This window comes from Ostrea edulis, chromosome 1 (assembly GCF_947568905.1).
Source record: "Ostrea edulis chromosome 1, xbOstEdul1.1, whole genome shotgun sequence".
NCBI classification, from domain to species: domain Eukaryota; kingdom Metazoa; phylum Mollusca; class Bivalvia; order Ostreida; family Ostreidae; genus Ostrea; species Ostrea edulis.
In genome coordinates this window covers 100,715,704-100,721,703 of record NC_079164.1, presented here as the reverse complement: position 1 = coordinate 100,721,703, position 6,000 = coordinate 100,715,704, and positions in this window count along the sequence as shown.

Here is a 6,000-nt window from a genome sequence, read left to right as displayed (position 1 = left end):
AATTACACGAAATTTTCTGTGTTGAAGTGTTTGAGCAAGTGGTAAGGGATCTGACTGAATGCTACATATCATTCGAACTAGAATTCATTTCGTCACCTGATAGGCTTTATAATTCTTATGCATTATCTGTATAAAGAAAACCATGGGCCACTTTCTAACCCCGCCTCATGGACATTTACACTCTCCATAGTAAATTGCCGTAAGGGATGGTTGTACTCTGCGTTAAAAGCACACTTATTGTATCCTGCGTGGAAATGGTTGTATACAAATGACGTTTGGGCTCGGTGATGTAAATAAGTTTGATTGGAACACGAAAAAAAAATTAGCCACGGACATTCTATTTATATGAAACTTTAGGCTCATTTTCGCAGCAACAGGAAATTACAAGTGACTTGCAGAAACCATTCCCAGCAACCTCAGGTAAGTTCACTTCCTCCTGGACTGTCTTCTCAGAGTAAATTACGATGATTATATAGTTTGACAAATGACAACTTTTATTATGGTTTCTTCCAATTCCATCTACGAGCCGTACCGCGATACACTCTTTATTAACAGATAAGAAATATTTACGAAAATCGAAATGAAAATCGGGTGAAAGTCGCAGTAAAAAGGTTTACTTACAAATTTAATTCAAATTGTTCCGAGGCAACAGAATGTCATTTCACATAGATGCAGTGAGCGGGGCATTAATGAGATTACGATACAGCTTTAACATCGGAGCCGTACTATTTTTATGGGGTTTTTTGTCGGGTCTCTTTAATTTTTGACTGATAATTATCATCATTGCGTGAGAGCTGTACTTACACTAAACGGGATGAAAATTGTCATCTAAAAATTAATATCAATAATTTATATACATTGAACTCTTCCTTATTGCCAAAATTTATCACAAAAGGTAAGAAAAAGTCACCCAATCGTCGATTGCATTTACCTCTAGATAAGGCGGGGCTACTTGTGGGGGACTTAAAGCATTCATAGACATTATAAAAACCCATCTACACAGAAACCATGGGCCAAAGACTCCGATACTACTGCGCAGACATGGACGTTCCGCTAGTCCTCGTGAAGAAGTTTTACTCTGGCAAAAAGTTCCCCACCTTCTTTCTCTTCAGAATGTGGATCGGTTACGGATTTGATGCCGGGGAAGTCGCCGCTGTGATGGTGAATCCGGGATTCGTCTATTCGAACGCCACCTGGACGTACGTGTTCTATTTTTATCTGGCGTTCGTCGTCATCATTGCCTTCATCCTGACGGCGTCCTTCAAACTGAGCGAGGAAGTTTCGGACAGCAGACTACACTCGTGCTTCGCTTTCTTCAAGTTGACATCGACGATTACTGCCGGTTTTATTTTCTTCCAGCTTTTTCTCCAGGACGACCGAGAACCTCTCACCATTTTTATCATGGTGGTCACTGGCGCCGACATGAGTTTAGATTTCATAGAGATGGCGGCTGGCTGCGCGTCTCTTGGATTTAACACGGTGTACCCTTTCGAGATGAACAAGTCACATGCATCAACTGATTTGGAACATGTACAATCTTCGTCTACAAATAATGCACCGAGGAAATGAAATATCCGAGTAAATTGTTCGTGTGACCGTTATTTTATTAGTTTTGACTTTGATGATATTAAATAATCTAGAATAACTATGGATTTTAACGCTCTTGTAGATGGTGTCAGTCTCAATGCATAGATGTACTCGAAACAAGTTTGAATTAATCGGACTCGGATAAACTGGAACTAAATGAACTTTGAGAAGCTTGAAATATGCTTATTTACCGTATTTTCAAACTGTTTTATAACACGGATTTCATGAAATACAAGTAATAAATATGTTATGTACATGATAAATGGTAATGTTTTATCTGGAATGCTTTCAACTAATGTCTTGATTATTAGTTACCAGACATTTTGAGATACCTGTTACAGTTGTTTTCATTTCGGTGGCGGATTTAAATGGGCGGACCCCTTCTTATAACCAATGCAATTCTTTGTTGTTATTTATCAATTTTATTATGTATAAAGTATAGCTAAAATAACCCATATAATGAGATTGATCACTGTTCGTTATCTTCACCTTTCATAAGTAACTTAAAAAGTCTCAAAAACCCTAGAGCTTCCGGGGCTTCGCCCCTGGAATGGGGGCCTTAAAGGCAGCCCCAGACTCCCAGCCTGTTGTCCCCCTTAAAAATCCTGGATCCGCCACTGCATATTATAAAGGCGCGAGTGAACATCTTAACTTACTTAAGAAATGAAGATTCATGTATTACTACACTGCAAAAGACGAAGTTTGAAAAACAAATAAACACCAAATTGCAACAGATGTTAAACACATTCAATATTTAAACACCAGGGGCCAGTTTCACAAAACTATCTTACGACTAAGATCTGCCTTCAGACCTATATTTGTCATAAGATGATATAGCTATTTCACAAAAACTGTCATCTCTTAAAATAATCTTAAGATTGTTATAAATCTTAAGGCATCCAGCTACTTGTCTTAAGTCCATACTGAACATGGTGGTGGTCTATGTTTTGCTAGGACATAGGTAGCTTATCCGGAGGACACGTGGTTTCAGGGACAGAAACAATCTATTAGACTACATGGAGGATGTGGACACGTATACCGCGAGTACTTCAGTTACAACTGGTGACATCTCAAAATCTCTCTGATTCTTTATTTCCGTGAGCCACAGGCTCATTGGATATACATAAATACAATTATACAAACAAACAAAAATGACATTCTGCAGATTGAGTAGACAACAAATGTTACAACGATATATAATTTGAATTAAACAAATAGTATCACACCATATGGGAATTTCGCAGCTTAATTGCATACTGTAGAAATTTTCCAAAATTAATCTGTTCTTTTAGTATTTTTAACAACGAGTAGTTTTAACCAGTTGGAAAACACTGGAGTTTGTATGATAAAATTTCTTAACATATTTGTTTCTCAAGTCATCATATAGATGGCATTTTAAAATAAAGTCGAACTCATCTTCTACATCATTTAGCTCTCAAATAATACATAACCGTCGTTCTCTGACTAATTAGAATGTCTACCAACTTCAACATTCAATTTATGAGATGGAAGTTTTAAATGATTAGTTATCTTTGAATGTTTACAGTCCAACAATCATTACAGGAAACTCATTCGTCATAGATGCTTTTTAGTTAATTTGCTTGTTTTAATCTAAACCTGTACTTGAATATTCGAAGTTTCACTTTGATCGCTAAAGGAACTCTACCAAGTTCGCAGTAAACTAACTCACAACAGGTTTTATTATTTACACCTAAAAGCTTTTTACAAAAACCTATATGCAATTTCAACATCTGCATGGGGCTTTGTGAAATCTCCATATTTCTAAACCGTATAATAAAACAGTATTGACATAAGTATAAAAAAAAATGTAACATTGTGTTTCTGTATTAAAGGAATGTTTTTTTTCTTCAAATTATTAGAAACCGAAAATAGCGCCTTTCTCCCTTGTTTTGCGGCATCCCAATATGAGTTAAAAATTCCCAAACAAACAACTGCGGCATGTAATCTTTGTGATGAGCTCAATATTCCCACAGCCAATGTTTTCCTACTTTTGGTGTTTAGGTATGTCCATTTGTTCTCCATTTTCCTCCGACAGGACATAATGTGTTGAATTCACTGCACTGCCCCCAAATTTTCTTCTCTTTATTGTATTCAGTTTGTTATTTTGTTGGATAAAACAAGTGCGACGTTGCGAACTTGTAACGAACGCATCAATTCTATTATTGTCGTTTTTCTTTATGAAAGGTGAAGATAACAAACAGTGATCAATCTAATAACTCCTACAAGCAATACAAAATAGATAGTTGGACAAACACGGACCCCTGGACACGCCAGAGGTGGGATCAGGTGCCTAGGAGGAGAAAGCATCCCCTGTCGACCGGTCACACCCGCCGTGAGCCCTATATCCTGATCAAGTAAACGGAGTTATCAGTGTGCTGAGAACGGCCTAACAATCGGTATGAAAAATGTCAGACAGCGTTTGACCCAATGGTAGGTTGTATTGACGAACTAGATCGTTATAACGACCATAGAATTTGCAAAATGTTGACTTCAATCGAGACTGTTGATACCCCTGTACCATCAGCTTGTTTGTCAGTAGCTTGCCTCGATTTAAAAACTTACCCATACGCAGAACAAGCTCTTGCGTATCGAAGCAGTTGAGGTATATAAACACTATATGCAGGTGATAATGGAATATTGATACAAAGATATGGAAAGTTGACGATGAAGAAGCTGAAATCATCCCGTTTGTCATACAGTTGAGTTGTCAGATTGCCGTTAATGTCTACTTTCAATAAAATATCTAAGTATGAAGCAGAAGTGGACGATTCTGTGGTGTCCTTTATTTCGAGCTCACTGGGATATATCAAATCGATATATGAATGAAAGTTATTATCGTTAATAGATAAAACGTCATTGATATATCTAAATGTCGAATTGAAGGCCATAGCGAGAGATTTTTTTTCTTCTCACGTAGAAGTATTTGAATAAATTCTGCTTCGCATGAATATGGAAACAGGTCAGCTAACAAAGGAGTACAATTCGTGCCCATGGGAATTCCAACAGACTGTTGGAAGACCTGATCACCAAAGACCACGAAGATATTGTCAATGAGGAACTCTAGAATATACTTTATTTCAACTTCAGAGTACTTGTGCGTGGAATCAGAGTGGTGTTTAACAAAGTAAGTTTTTGAATGACTGATCACTAGATATGAATATTTACGTTTTCCGTTTTTGCTAAAGAAGCAACTGTCTATGATGTCAAAAAGTCTAGTCTTTAATTTATCGTGAGGAATTGTCGTGTATAGTGTTGAAAAGTCATAGGTTTTAATGTTATTGAATTGGGAAAAATTCTGCGATTTCAAGTTTACTAGAAGTTCTTTAGAATTTTTTAGAATCCACATTTGATTAACACCATTTCTGGCATACGTAGTCCCAAAGTAAGTTTGAAGTTTCTCTTTCACAGCTGCTAGTATTTTCGTGAGGATGATGCTGGATCCATCAATGTATGTTTGTAAGGGTTTTTATGTAGTTTAGGAATCCAGTATGTGTATGGATGTGAATATATAGCGATTGAAAATCCTCTCCACAAGAATGACAGAGTTATGATTAGTTATTTTAGTATGCAAGGATCTCAAGGTAGTGTAAATTAAAGTTTCTTCAAATCATGACCCAATGAGGTAGTGTGGGGTAACAATAGGGGATCAATGTTTTACACGGGAACAAAATCTCAAGGACAACAGGACCATGATTGGTCATATTGAAATTCGAACATCCCCCAGCTAGTAAAGATTCATTAAGTTTGTTTATTAATGATTTATGATAGCTCTAAGAAGATGGGTGACTTTATAGAGCCAAGAACCCACAGAAGGAGAAATATCAAAGTTAAAATTGAAACTCTCCAGAAAAAGAAAAAGAAGTAGGTACAATTTCTACTGTCATCTGGCCCAGAAAATAGATGATTTCAGCAGGGGTCCCAAAATCTGACATTCAAATAAGGAATATATAAGCAAATCAAAACTACGTTTAATTTGATCCGAAATTGCTTTGTGTTGTATGACAGGAGCGTGAAGTTGGCATAAAATTGCCAAAAATGCCAAAATCAATGAAAAATTTCATAAATTCAGGGTGTTTTCCTTTCAGAAAACATACAGCCCATACGTCGAGCAAATTCATATTCAAATACATTTTTCGTCTTCTCTTAATACTCAATATATATTAATTGCATTTTGCTCGACGGATGGGCACACCTTTTCCTAAGCAATAATCTGGATCAAATTTAACAGTTATCAAACTTTTTTTTACAAACTTATTCATGACGTAATAATGCAAAAAATTAGAAATAACTTTGATTTAAATTGAGGTAGTATACTTGGCATGTATTTAACTTATTCAAAACACATTATTAAGCTCGATTCAAGACACTTTTAAATCGGAGAATTTTTTTGGG